The sequence below is a fragment of the Nerophis lumbriciformis genome, linkage group LG06, assembly GCF_033978685.3.
Source record: "Nerophis lumbriciformis linkage group LG06, RoL_Nlum_v2.1, whole genome shotgun sequence".
Taxonomy (NCBI): domain Eukaryota; kingdom Metazoa; phylum Chordata; class Actinopteri; order Syngnathiformes; family Syngnathidae; genus Nerophis; species Nerophis lumbriciformis.
The window spans coordinates 37,113,210-37,128,261 of NC_084553.2; the positions used below are offsets into that span (position 1 = coordinate 37,113,210).

At 38.7% G+C, this 15,052-nt stretch overlaps 1 protein-coding gene across 1 annotated transcript in view; it reads right to left on the minus strand.

The window, feature by feature from the left end:
* Positions 1-15,052, minus strand: part of csmd1a (CUB and Sushi multiple domains 1a) — a 1,090,750-nt gene that overhangs the window by 291,906 nt on the left and 783,792 nt on the right. The window lies entirely within an intron of this gene.

Sequence of the window (15,052 nt, forward strand, 5' to 3'; positions counted from 1 at the left end):
TTAAGTCAGTTATGATTCACATACAGAGATTAATCATATCTTATTTACAATAAATATCATTGTTCTTCTTCTTAATACATTGTAAACATTTTGTGTTTGAACAACCTCCTAAACTGCAACAAGTTAGTACTTTGTTTGACTTTGCTTAACCCATTCCATAATTTAATTCCACATACTTATATGCCAAAGGTCTTGAACGTGCATACAAATGTTTTTCTCTGATGTTATATTTCTCCTCTTTTGTTGAGAATAATTGTTGTACATTCTTGGATAGCAGGTTATAGTTTGCTTTGTACATAATTTTAACTGTTTGCTAACTCACTATATCGTTGAATTTCAATATTTTTGATTTAACGAATAAAAGCTTTGAATGTTCTCTATTTCCAACATTATGTATTATTCTGACTGACCTTTTTTAGAATATTGTTAATGAGTGAAGCAAACTTTTATAGTTATTTCCCCATAATTCTGCACAATAACTTAGATATGGCATCAGTAGTGAGCAGTACAGAATATGGAGTGATTTTTAGTCCAGAACATATTTTGCTTTGTTCATTATGGAGACATTTTGCCACCCTGTTGTGTATTTTTCATATGAGATTTCCAGTTCGTTTTACCATCTAATATTACAAACCCCATTTCCATATGAGTTGGGAAATTGTGTTAGATGTAAATATAAACGGAATACAATGATTTGCAAATCATTTTCAACCCATATTCAGTTGAATATGCTACAAAGACATCATATTTGATAAACATTTTTTTTTTTGCAAATAATCATTAACTTTAGAATTTGATGCCAGCAACACATGACAAAGAAGTTGGGAAATGTGGCAATAAATACTGATAAAGTTGAGGAATGCTCATCAAACACTTATTTGGAACATCCCACAGGTGAACAGGCAAATTGGGAACAGGTGGATGCCATGATTGGGTATAAAAGTAGATTCCATGAAATGCTCAGTCTTTCACAAACAAGGATGGGGCGTGGGTTACCACTTTGTCAACAAATGCGTGAGCAAATTGTTGAACAGTTTAAGAAAAACCTTTCTCAACCAGCTATTGCAAGGAATTTAGGGATTTCACCATTTACGGTCCGTAATATCATCAAAGGGTTCAGAGAATCTGGAGAAATCACTGCACGTAAGCAGCTAAGCCTGTGACCTTCGATCCCTCAGGCTGTACTGCATCAACAAGCGACATTAGTGTGTAAAGGATATCACCACATGGGCTCAGGAACACTTCAGAAACCCACTGTCAGTAACTACTTTTGGTCGCTACATCTGTAAGTGCAAGTTAAAACTCTCCTATGCAAGGCGAAAACCGTTTACCAACAACACCCAGAAACGCTGTCGTCTTTGCTGGGCCTGAGCTCATCTAAGATGGACTGATACAAAGTGGAAAAGTCTTCTGTGGTCTGACGAGTCCACATTTCAAATTGTTTTTGGAAACTGTGGACGTCATGTCCTCCGGACCAAAGAGGAAAAGAACCATCCGGATTGTTATAGGCGCAAAGTTGAAAAGCCAGCATCTGTGATGGTATGGGGGTGTATTAGTGCCCAAGACACGGGTAACTTACACATCTGTGAAGGCACCATTAATGCTGAAAGGTACATACAGGTTTTGGAGCAACATATGTTGCCATCCAAGCAACGTTACCATGCTGCTTATTTCAGCAAGACAATGCCAAGCCACGTGTTACATCAACGTGGCTTCATAGTAAAAGAGTGCGGGTACTAGACTGGCCTGCCTGTAGTCCAGACCTGTCTCCCATTGACAATGTGTGGCGCATTATGAAGCCTAAAATACCACAACGGAGACCCTCGGACTGTTGAACAACTTAAGCTGTACATCAAGCAAGAATGGGAAAGAATTCCACCTGAGAAGCTTAAAAAATGTGTCTCCTCAGTTCCCAAACATTTACTGAGTGTTGTTAACAGGAAAGACCATGTAACACAGTGGTGAACATGCCCTTTTCCAACTACTTTGTCGCATGTTGAAACTATGAAATTCTAAGTTAAATATTATTTGCAAAAAAAAATAAAGTTTATGAGTTTGAACATCAAATATCTTGTCTTTGTATCATATTCAATTGAATATGGGTTGAACATGATTTGCAAATCATTGTATTCCCTTTATATTTACATCTGACACCATTTCCCAACTCATATGTAAACGGGGTTTGTACAACCAAAAATGTGATTTATGTTACTCTTTCAATGTCGAATCTGTCTATCTGTATTTGTGTTTGACTTTCCCTACCGTACACATGTAAGAGAATGATTGAGTTGGTGCTTCTTCATGTTGAAAACATGTCATCAGAGGTTCATGGGGTTTTAGATTATAGTGTCCTCTCTACACTGTCCCCTATGGAGACTTGTTGACAAGTCTGACTCCAAACTCCTTGGATCAGAGCCAGAATGTGCTGTGAGGTTATATTTCTGTCCAGTCACAGATAAGAGAATGATGTGCCAGCTACTTTACTTACCGGGAGGGAGGCTATTTACTCTACATCTAAATTTCCATTTTTCAAAAGAGTTCAACAGTCCCTCTGGAAGTAGTCAGCAAGGACAACTGGTTGAACAAACATACAACTAGACTGCGAATACAAGCTTTTACTACAGATACCTCAAGTACCTACAAGTAAAACTAGCAGAAACGCAGCAATGGCATGGTATGACCTTTGACCACAGCTACTTTGGGCCCCTTGAAACTGATATCCTTTAAAATGTTTTACAATATAACTAAAATATTCATACTTACTGAACCGCGCCAGGTGTGATGCCTGTAGGAGTGTTTTCATGCATATTTGTATGTGCAATCTTAATTCTAAACAAGCGAGTGTTGTTAGCATTAGCTAATATGCTAACACTTTTGCAAGTGTCTGTGTTCGTATTATTACGTTACAATGGCATTCTGTTTGTTCTATTTCAGTCTTGTAAATTCACCAAAACATCACATTGGACTTATTGAATTGGTTTAACTGATTGGAGCGCGAGCTTTCACAGCTCGTGGGTCCGTGACGATGACTTCTGTTTTGTTTGATCAGCTGTTTGACTGCTGTGTTGCATACACCATTTAAAAACAATTCAAGTATGTAAATAAACATTTACAGGACATTTCTGTGTAAATAACTTATTTTGCAATTTATATACCTGTGGCTTATAGAAAAAAAGAGCCATCAATCTGTCAATCTTTTCCGTGTCCGGGCCAGGTAAGGTTCCCCATGTTGAGTCAAATTTTGTTAAATTAAATGTTTTAAAAGAAATGTGTTCCAAACCAATATGTGATATTGTAACCTTCATTTGTCATGATAAAATGAGTGCATGAAATCAAGAATTTCAATAACATTTAGGGAAAAATATTATTCTAAAATGTTGTGGGTGCGGCCTTTATACTGAAGTGTTCTATAATCCGGAAATTATGGTATTTCACTGGTGTGTTCTTGGTTCACGTAAGGATTGTGGATAATGGGAAAAATCTCAGAAAAAAGTTTACCTTTAAGAACATATTTCATCACCAAATACTGCCCAAATGTTTGAAATCAGTGTGGAATTTGAAGATGACGGTCTAATTAGACACATGCACCTTATGTTACGGGGGCATTCAGCGTTAAGTGGATGCATGTTTTACTTGATATGACTGAAAAAAGCACAAACATTGTCCACTCAGCTCATATCCTAAAAGGGAAAATGAGGTCCCGCTCTTCAAATTCAAGCAACAGCTACTTTCTTTAGAGGATAGCTGACAGCAGCCCTGATTGGCCTGTCAACAGCATGGCAAAAACACTGCAGGCGACACCGGCAGCCAAGCTAATATGGTTGTGTCAAGTCAGAGAAAATGGGCTGATTTTCCTTGTGTGTGTGTGCACTGCAGAGCTAATGAAAATGATAGAACCTTTAAGAGGTCCATTCTGACGTGTTCCTTCTCCCAGCTAATTCGTCGTGAGCAGAGCAATTCAGCTTTACTTTTGAAAGGCACAACAATAAGTGGTGGCACGCTCATATAATTACCAGGATGATGTTTATGACAGGGAATGAAGTATGTCTGTAAGTGTCCAACAAACACACGCAATCTCCTTCCCTGATGCAACTCCCTTTTTCCCCAGTCTGTCTCCCTTTCAAAGGGCTACGTTTTTCCCAATCGGATCAATATATTGTGCTTTGTTGATGCCAATTGCACATTAGCATGGCAGCAATTAGCCAGGAATCACGTTCAATGACTTTGGATACTTTTTTTTCCCATTTTGTCCTTCCATAATGAGAAAGGGATCTTTAATCATCTGCTCTTTTTTGGCATTGAAATGTGACATTCTAGCAGCCATGCTCCAGGATTAGCTTTGGGCAAATACACCTCAAGGTGAGGAGTCACCATGTGCATGCAGTATCGCACACTGAATATGTGTGTGGGTGAGCCTTGTTTCACTCATTATCTTTCCCGAGTTTTTTTGTCTCCAGTGTTTAAGTCATTCCTGTCTTTTACTTTCTTTCAAGAGTTTTGCGAGAGCGCATCATCCCTATTTGCATCCCAATGCAACACTTTATGGGTCTTCCTTGTCTTTTGTTTCCCGATGGATGGTTATTATACAAGGTCATCTGCATAAATAGGTAGAGGAAATACAACTTGGCCGATTAATTAGTTTCATGCAGGAAGAAAATGCACAGATGAATACTTCAGAACGTTTTTGGGCTAATGTGAAATGTGTTTCAGTCTGATAACTACAAATTAAGTCCACTTCCTCAAAATTCCACAAACATTTTATAATTTCAAGTTCAAAAACAAACATTGCCACAACAATCATTGCTCGATCAATGGGAAAATTACTGCGCATAAAAAAACATAGCTTTTTGCCCTCGCAATGTTTCTTCCTTTTTTTCCATGCGCACTAAGTTCCACCCTTTTGGCACTTAGGCTATGTCTACACTAAGCCGAATAACCCCTTAAACAAATAATTTAGCCTAAGCCCCATTTCGGCCACACTAATTCATCGTTTAAGGTCCCCCTCCTTGGATATTTTTTTACACGGGTAAGTGCGCCGTCTTTTTCTTGAATCTCCGGCTCTTAGCTTTGTATGGACTCATTGATCGTTTACAAACTGAGTTCGGAGAGGACGTGACGCCAGAAAGATCGCACCCCACACAGGAAGTGACGTCAGAAAGAACCCGCCACAGCCAGCTTCATAATAATGCGGTTTCGTAACTTGGAGCTAACCACTGGAAATATGAAGGCGAGTCATCCAGACATGCCCGTGTTTCTCCTTCCGTCTGTACAGACGCTTGTGGAAATCACACATGAACGCCTTAAGAGAAGAAAACACGCAAGTGCAGCTATTTCGGATACAACACATCTCAGACGGCAAGAGAACGTTCGAATGTCCAGGTCAGCTGGAATTCTACTTACTGAAAAACTTTGTCCATTAGTCGTAGGAGAGTCTACGAGAATGCGGGCTCCCGTGGATGTGATAAAAAAAAGGTAGCGTGTGCTTTGTATTACCTGGCCGTCGAGGGAAAACTATGGAAACGGCGAATGCTTTTGGACTGGCAAAGCAGACTGTATTAGTTATCGTCCGCCATGTATGTCGCGGACTCAACGTCTAGGTCCAGAGTATCTAAAGTCACCAAAAAGGAATGGACAATGAAGGTGAAGGCAAAAGAGTGAGGAGTGTCCCGACCACATATCTAGATCCCTAGATTGATTGATGTAAAATGTTCTGTATCACATTGTTTACTTTTACATGTCTAATAAAGATTTTATTAATTTATGATGGCTGAGGTGTGATTCACTACAATAGGGCCCCACAGCACACTGGAGTCCAGTTAATTAAAATACCAATAATTTACCATGAATTGATTAACGTGGACCCAACAAGTTGAAAAACATATTCGGGTGTTACCATTTAGTGGCCAATTGCACGGAATATGTACTGTACTGTGCAATCTACTAATACAAGTTTAAATCAATCAATCAAAAAAACAAAACACAACACTGGATATTGTTCAGGTAAGTTAAATTTAAGAACTTGCACACAAAGCAACACTGGAGGTGACTATGACGTTTGCATTTTCGCGCGCGTACTAGATCGTGTTGCGCCGGCGGACGGAGCAGGGGAGGGGATCTTAAATGACCTTTGTGTGTGTGTGGACAAGCATAAGGTTAGGTGGGATTTAACCTGGATAACCTTAGCCGGCTTAGTGTAGAAGGGGCCTTAGGGGCGGACATTGATTACACGACCAGCAACTCCCCTCCTTTTTGATTGGTCACTTATCCTGGTCAGAGCTAATCCGAGGCAGAGTTAGGCGGGACATATGGCGGGAGGACCTTAAAGCAGTAGTTCTGAATCTTTTTTCACCAAGTACCACCTCAGAGAAAACTTGGCCCTCCAAGTACCACCAAATTGACCAACAATAAAATGACATAGTGGACGTAAGTATTGATTGAACATAATTTGTTTAACAAGTATATTAAATGTTTGGCCGCTGGAACATTACACACAGTTTAAACAGTAACACTGTGTTTAAATATGGGCCATTCTACCAAATTGGTTCAAGTGAGGTTGGGAATATTTAAACATTTTGTAAGTTGTATTCTCAAAACTTTGTCCCTACATATATTGTAAAATATCTGAAGTACACATTTCTATAAAAAAAAAAACAGTCAACATGTATTTTGTATTTTCTGAATATTTAGGAATGTTTGTCCTCTCCCCAAATGTGTCACTACCGAATCATGGCCTTCAAATATGAATATAGAATATTATGTTACTCTGTTAATATCATGCTTACTTACCTTGTGTAAAGATTTTTTTTTTTTTTTTTTATAATTATTTTTAAAATCCATAATAAACTCATTTTTTAACAAATGTTCTTACTTATAATATATTAAATTCTTTAAAATCGACATTCAGTCTTTCTTTTTAAAAGCATTGATCGGATTGATTTCAGAGTTAATGATTCATGAAATTGAACATATATTTAACCAATTAGTATCATATTTATTTGATAACTCAATATACTTTCTTTTTTTTTTTTTTTAAACACAGTGTTTTGGTAGTGACTGCACATGTTTCAGTAGAGACCACTATTTTGTTTGCAAGGTTGTATCATATTCCCTCAACCTTATAGTTTAATATTAACTTATAACATGCTTGATGTTGGAACTTATGTTTTGTGGTCAATAAAATCACTTATTTTTGGAGAAAACAGTCAATATCAGTTGAAAATAAGTACCAATGAGGGTTCAGAAATCAGTGGCAGCACGATGGAGCAGTGGCTAGTGCGTGTGCCTCACAGAGAAAAAGGTCCTAGGTTGCATTCCTGAGCTCGGGGTCTTTCTGTGTGGAGTTTGCATGTTTTTTCCCGAGACTGTGGGTTTTTTCTCCGGGTACTGCGCTTCTTCCCACCTCCAAAAACATACAACTGGGGATAGGCTCCTCCCACCTCCAAAGATGCACCTGGGGATAGGTTGATTGGCAACACTAAATTGGCCCTAGTGTGTGAATGTGTGAATGTTGTCTGTCTATCTGTGTTGGCCCTGTAATGAGGTGGCGACTTGTCCAGGGTGTACCCCGGCTTCCGCTCAAGTGCAGCTGGGATAGGCTCCAGCCCCTGCCACCCCGAGAGGGACAAGCGGTAGAAAGTGGATGCATTCAGTATTCAGAGAAGAAGAAAACACTTCATATTACTGTCAGGCTTCTGAAAACTAGTGTACATTACTCTGGACACCAAATCAGATTGGATCATTTTTGCCAGTGCTTCAAATTTTATATTTACGTATCATATTGGGCCACATCAGGAGGTATTCCGAATCCGTTTGGAATCTGATCTTTTCAAATGTGACCACAGTTTAAACGGCAATGCAAAATGTTTTACGTCATTTTTGGTCGAGCTACGTCATTCGTGTGTGCAGAATGATCATTTCCCATTTTGCAATTATTTTCTAACTCCTCCTTCAGTTGTTTTCCATTTTCTGACTACTTCCTCTACACAACAGCCACGGCACAAACCCATTAACACGCTAATCTGTGGCGTCCATGTTTTCTCCTATAATAGTGACTTTCTCATTTAAAGAATCCGGTCAGCTTCCTTTGTTTTCTCTTTATCCAACTGTGCATGTGACATCGAGGCCACATTGGGGCCTGTGCGCGTTTATACTGGAGTCTGATAAAGATCCCATGTGACTTGTAATTTAAACATTCAGCTGTAAAAAATCAGATGTGGAAAAAAATCTGATTTGGTCCACTTTGGCCTGCAGTGTAAACGTAGTCTATGACATCCAGATCTAGGGTTATCTTTCCTTTGCTCCGTGGCCGATAAATCGTTGATGTCTTCAAACTTTCTTTCTTCCTTTCTTTTCTCATGTCTTTCTTATTCCTTTTTCAAATATTCTTGGTGTTGCCTGGATTAGCCTTCACTCATTCTCCGTATTCTGTCAACCTTTCTTTTCCACTTTTTTTTATTTGGTTTTGGCATGTTGGTGTCTTGATTCTTTCTCCCTGAATCTACAGTTACAGATAGAAACCAGCATTACATTAAAAACATGCTTATTTGCTTTAAAATAGATTGTTGAAACAATGATTCTTAAAAAAATATAACTTCTTTCAATACACATTATTTCAAAATTGGAGGTTGAATAAATCAATCAATCAAAGTTTACTTGTATAGCCCTTAATCACAAATGTCTCAAAGGGCTGCACAAGCCACATCGACATCCTCGGCTCAGATCCCACATCAGGGCAAGAAAAAACTTAACCCAATGGACAAAATGAGAAACCTCGGAGGGGACAGCAGATGTGAGTTATTGATATATTGTTATTGCTCTGCACTATTTTGAGTGTTACTATATTGTGATTGCACTAACATTTGATTTACCGTAAAAGTATCAGTGTTTTTTACGTGTTTATGTCATGATCCGTGGTCCGGATGTTTGTTTAGTTATTTTCTGTTAGTTTTGGACTGCTTTAGTTCTTGGTTGTGCTCCTGTGAGTTTGTTTTGGTTGTCATGGTCACTCATTGTGTTCACCTGTCTCTGATTAGTGCTCGACCGCTCACCTGCTTCCCGAGCGCTAATCAGAGGCATTATTTAAATTGCCTTTGCCAGTCACTCGTTCTGCCTTCGTTGTCTTGATGTCACACCGGCTTATATCTGATTCTGACCAAGTAAGTTTCCATGTCCATGCCCTAGTTTCTGTTAAAGAGTAACTTTTTGTGTTTTAGGCACGATTGCCTTTTTTTCTTGTATTGTTTGCGTTTGTGGTAGTTTGGATTATTTATGTTAATAAATCCAAGGATTATTTATGTTAATAAATCCAAGCCTACCTTCACGCTGTCGTCCGGAACCGTCTTTTGCGATGGAAGAACAACCCCGCAGCAAGCTGCGACCCCCATGTGACAGTTTATTGAATCAGGGAAAAGTTCCCCTCCACTATGTGATATAAATGTTGCACTACATGTTATACCTTGCTGTTGTTAAAAGATAAACAAAACACCATGTCACTGACTTTACCTGGGGGAAAATAATAAAACAGCTGTTTATTCATTTTGGGAGTGAATAGAGTTGTCAGAACGCTGGTTTGTAATCTATTAATAAAGTTTGACTGACCTATTTGACTGTTTTGTTGACATTCCCTTTAGCGCAGCTCCATCTGATGCAGTGGTTCTTAACCTGGGTTCGATCGAACCCTAGGTGTTCGGTGAGTCGGCCTCAGGGGTTCGACGGAGCCTCCGCCGCGGAGGTCAAGACACACCCGACTCATCGTGTAAATAAAAATATCTCCCTATCGGCTTTATGGATACGACAACAGCAGAAGTCAGACTGATTTGCAGGTGTGTAATTTGTTGTGAGTTCATGCACTGTGTTGGTTTTGTTCTTTGAACAAGGTGATGTTGATGCACGGTTCATTTTGTGCACCAGTATAAAAACATAACTTGGTCTTGAATTTTATTTTTCACTAAAGAAGGGTTCGGTGAATGCGCATATGAAACTGGTGGGGTTCGGTATCTCCAACAAGGTTAAGAACCACTGATCTAATGGATGCATAACGTAACCCCAGCCTCTACTGTAGCGTCTATTCTATGCGCCTTATAATGCGGTGCGCCTTATATATGAACAAAGTTTTAAAATATGCCATTCATTGAAGGTGCGCCTTATAATCCGGTGTGCCTTATAGTGCGGAAAATACGGTAAGTAAAAATTTTTGAATACTTAAGTGTTTTATTAAACAATGTTTTGGTTAAGGGACAGCACTTTGCTTTAATTCGGTAGAATGCCCCATATAGGAAAATAAAATACTGTACTTTAACAAAGCAATTATTTGGCCTATCACTAAATGAAGCCCGTGTACACGTACCACAGTTTGAGAATCACTGATCTAGAGGAAAAAGAGGTGAATTGAAAAACAGACATATTTAATTTGTGAATTTGTTAAAAAAGCTTGAGCAGTGTTTGCCAACTTGACGACTTTGTCGCTAAATCTGGCTACCTTTTTTTGTAAAGAGCTACTAACGACAAATAGTTTTGTAATTTTTCGGTATTATTGTTGGCATTTAAAAAAAAAAAAATCTTTATTTACCCAGGAAAGTCCCAATGAGATTAAGAATCGCGTTTTCAAGGGAGACCTGCACATACATGGCACTGGAAGCAAGGTGGGTGAAGTAAACCTACAATCTCAACAGCCGTGATTAGGATGGCGTAAACTGGGATCGACATTGAAACTTTCAATTTGCTGGCACCACCACTACCATCCGAGCCACGCCAATCCTTATCTTATGTCTGAGGTGAAAGCACGCTGCAGTTGCTGTCCTCAACGAGCAGTGGCGGGTGCTGCCGTGAGCCCCTCCCCACCCCGGCTTACAAAGCGCGAGGTAATTTTAAATGTAAATGTTTCTCCCCTGTCATGCTAAAATAAATTACTGCAACGTCCCAATTGTTTGTTAATGAGCCAGTCAATAGATTCGGTTAATTAGTGCATTTCACAACCCCCCAGTCTTTAATTTGATACTCTAACATTTAACAATCCAGAACAAAATTGAATCAAATGTAAAAAACAAAGGCTAAGGCTCAACAGAAGAAAGTTAATTTGCTTTTCTAATCATACTTAGCATTTCTAAACTCACTTTTTATTTCCCACGATGTTACTCCGCTCTTCGGCGGCGTCCATTGCAATAAATTATGCACATGAGGCAATGACATCATCTGGCGACTTGTAGCAACTTTTATGACCGCAATAGCTACTTTTCTGCTTGAGGAGTTGGCAACACTGCTTGGAAATAATTGTGATACTTTACTGACTTGCGACAAGGGATGCTAGATTTCATTTAGTTCTATTGATTATATATTTACTGTATATCCATCTGCATCAGGTGTTATCGGTCCTGCTGCTGTGGCACTTTGACCATGGTCTGATGACCTCCTGGTGCAGATGGCTCTTGTGATAGTGTTTACTCACCTGGCTCCTCTGTACTCAGCCATGCATTCATGTGTTCATATAGTTGCATATGTGTGTGTGTGTGTGTGTTTGTGTTTAGTATTTGTGTCCATGCATGCGTGCGTATGTGATAATGGGGGATCTGGGTCACCGGGGTATTGTTTTTAAGTTTGTAAAGCAGTTGGCGTTGCATTTCTTTTATGTATGAAAAACGCTTTGTTAATAAAGTTTGATTTGATTTGATTTGAAAGGAAGCTTTTTGCTCCACCGCACCATGCCTCCTCCCCCTGGGGTGCAATTTGAGAAGAACAAGTCTAGTGTATTACAATTAACAGTGAACATTAACAAGGACGTAATGCCACCAATTCAGCTGTGGCTGCTTTTCCGGGCTTCTGATTGGACAATATGTGTATCAGAGCTGATGAATGTGTTTTTTTTTGTGGACATACACTGTTTTGAAACTGCATTTGTATGGATGGAGATCATCACCGTATAATCATTTTTGAAAGTATCCGTGTTTGTGTAGACATGGCCTAAATTCACTTGCATAATCCAAGGAGGTTTGAGCCGTTTTATTTGAAACTGCGAGTAATTAATAAGCAATATACTTGTTATTGGGGTTGTACTTTCCAATGGGCTACAACTGCACTGCAGCTCACATACTGCTATACAATATTTAAAAGAGAACTGCACTTTTTTTGGAATGTTCATATCGTTAACAATCATTATAAAATAAATAATGATGGATGGATTTTTTTTTTTATGGATGGATTTTTTTTTTATGCAATCTAACATTTCCTGACTTAAATATTTACCAAGTATTAGTGATATTGGGCCCCATTCAGCAACCGTTCTTAAAAACAAATTTTGTTCTTAGGCCCACTTACGAAGTTTTTAAGGAAATGTTTGTATTCACCAAAGTTTTCTTAGCTGGGATTTGTTCGTAGGTAAGAACTAAATCTACGAGTGCTCCAGAGCACCCTTAGGGTGGCCTATTTGTTGTTAAGTGTGACAAGTTCCTTTACTTCTATTGTTTAATGTTAAATTAATATCAGTGATAGATAGATAGATAGATAGATAGATAGATAGATAGATGGGTAGATGCATAGATAGATAGATAGATAGATAGATATAGATAAGACAGACAGACAGACAGAAATATAGCAAAATGAGCAATATATAGACATTTCAAAATATAGTGCGCACGCACACACACACACACACACACACACACACAATGGCAATGCTTTTGCTGTTACTGCAAGATGCCGCAGATTGTGGCCTGAGGAGGGAGCGTATATTTCACGACCATGTAGACCTGTTTGCCCGAAGTGACAAATATGTATTAGAACGATTTAGGCTACCTCAGCGGTCCCTCCTTTCTTAAACCTACGTTTTGACATTATGTATTTCCCCTGCGGGATAATACGTATTTCTCTTCTGTAATCTGTTTGTGTTTTCTCCGTGTGTTTGATGTTTGGCTTTTCCGCCGGAATTGTGCCCTTATATGAGGAATTAAGGGTGTTTACCTATGCAAATTACAGAATTAAGGGTGTTTACATATGCATATTGGGGAAATAAGGGCTTGTTTATTTGCAAATTATGATAGACACGCACGCGCTTACCAATTGGCATTCAACAACTTAAGAACAGCAGGTGGGAACAATTTGGCCGTTTAAGAACACGTCATGAATTTTAATGGTCTCCTCTTAGGAAATTACTTAGGAAGAAAGATAAGAGGAAAAGTTAGGAACTTATTGCTGAATAGGGCCTAATATTATTATAAGCGCTAACGCAGACAAACTATTTATAGCGTTGCCGTGATCACAAGCTTGTGTGCCTATGTAAGCAGGCGCCATTGTAAGCAGACTTTTGATCGCATTTATTTACTATTTAGAATGCATTAAAACAAATCCATCCGTCGTCATTACTTTTAAAATGATTGTGAACGATAGGCAAAATTAAATAAAAAAAAGTGCAGCTCCCCCTTAAGTATTCTAAACAATATACAACTGGCAAAATATTAGCATTATGATGTGTATTTTTTTTTTTTATTGAATTGGAACACAATTCTATTTGGAGGCCCCACTGCCCCAATATATTTGTTTCACACTTTTTTATTTTTATGTGAAACAGTTTTTATACTTTTTTTAAGTCAAACTTGAATTTCATTTGATGCATGCTTTGTACTTCAACGATTGAATGGGAAAACATATTGTAATACTTATTATTTTTGTGCAAAATAGCAATTTCAACATCCTCAAAAAAACTTTAAAATCTTCAACCAAGATTGGATTGCAGTAACATTATCTTTTGAGAGGAGCACTAACGACGGGAGCCTGTGTGACATCATGGGGAATTATGGCGGTATAGCTCGGTTGGTAGAGTGGCCGTGCCAGCAACTTGAGGGTTCCAGGTTTGATCCTCGCTTCCGCCATCCTAGTCACTGCCGTTGTGTCCTTGGGCAAGACGCTTTACCCACCTGCTCCCAGTGCCACCCACACTGGTTTAAATGTAACTTAGATATTGGGTTTCACTATGTAAAGCGCTTTGAGTCAATAGAGAAAAGCGCTATATAAATATAATTCACTTCACTTCACTTATTGTAATCAATGATGGAGAAGGAATATGTTTGCAGTGAAATTTCACATGAAACATTTAGCAATTGAGATTTTACATGGGCATGTGAGTCTTATAAAGTGTCCAACATGTGTTTTATGTATAACTAATGTAAAGTCTGTATAACAACTATTATTATTCATGTCAACACTGATGTCCCTCAAAAGTGAGAGTGCACTGCTCAGACCAAGACATGCAGAACTTATTCTGTTCTTTGATCAGTAAAAAAAAATAATAATAATTGATGCAGCCTTCAGAGCCAATTGCCTTCAGCCTAAAAAGTTGTTCGTCACAATCTCCTGAAAGCTTTAGTTACTGTAATGCGATGTGTTTCTCTATAATGTTAACGCTGAATTTCGCTCCCTCACACTCAGCCGTGCGCACACTATCCTACAAAGTTGCAAAAAACGTCTAAGGTTATTCAGCAGCTCACATGCTGCGAGCATATACACCCACTTGCAGGGTTGAATGACTCTCAGGGTGTTACGCGGCTTTAGGTCCTTAAAAGGATGACATTATAGGATGTGACAGCATGGCGGTGACACAAAAAGAACACCAAAAGCCAATTGTTTAGTTATCCCAAGGAAAAAAGCCAAGCTGCAAGTGTATCAAGAAGTCATTAGTTATCAGCATGTAGCTTGTTTGCTTCTCACTACTCTTTTCATGTTTTCACTTTTGTACATTCCTGAAGTAAACACTGTTTGTCCTGTCCGTCTATATTAAATCAAAAGTGTTACAGATTAATTTTTTCAGCAGACTGTGAAGATAGAGCGTACCTCATTGCTTTTCTTGAGTACCTCAAATATTGAGAGAGAGGACGAGTGAGAGTGAGACAGAGAAACAAGTGGCTCTTGGCTGTGACTCAGATTTGCTTTCAAACACGGTAGTCAGATTATAAAACGGGACACAAAAATATGCTTCTGATAAAAATGAATGTATATGGAGAGTCATTTATTACCACTTATTTAGTCTACTTAAACCTGAAACAATTTGTTACACACATCCATCTGG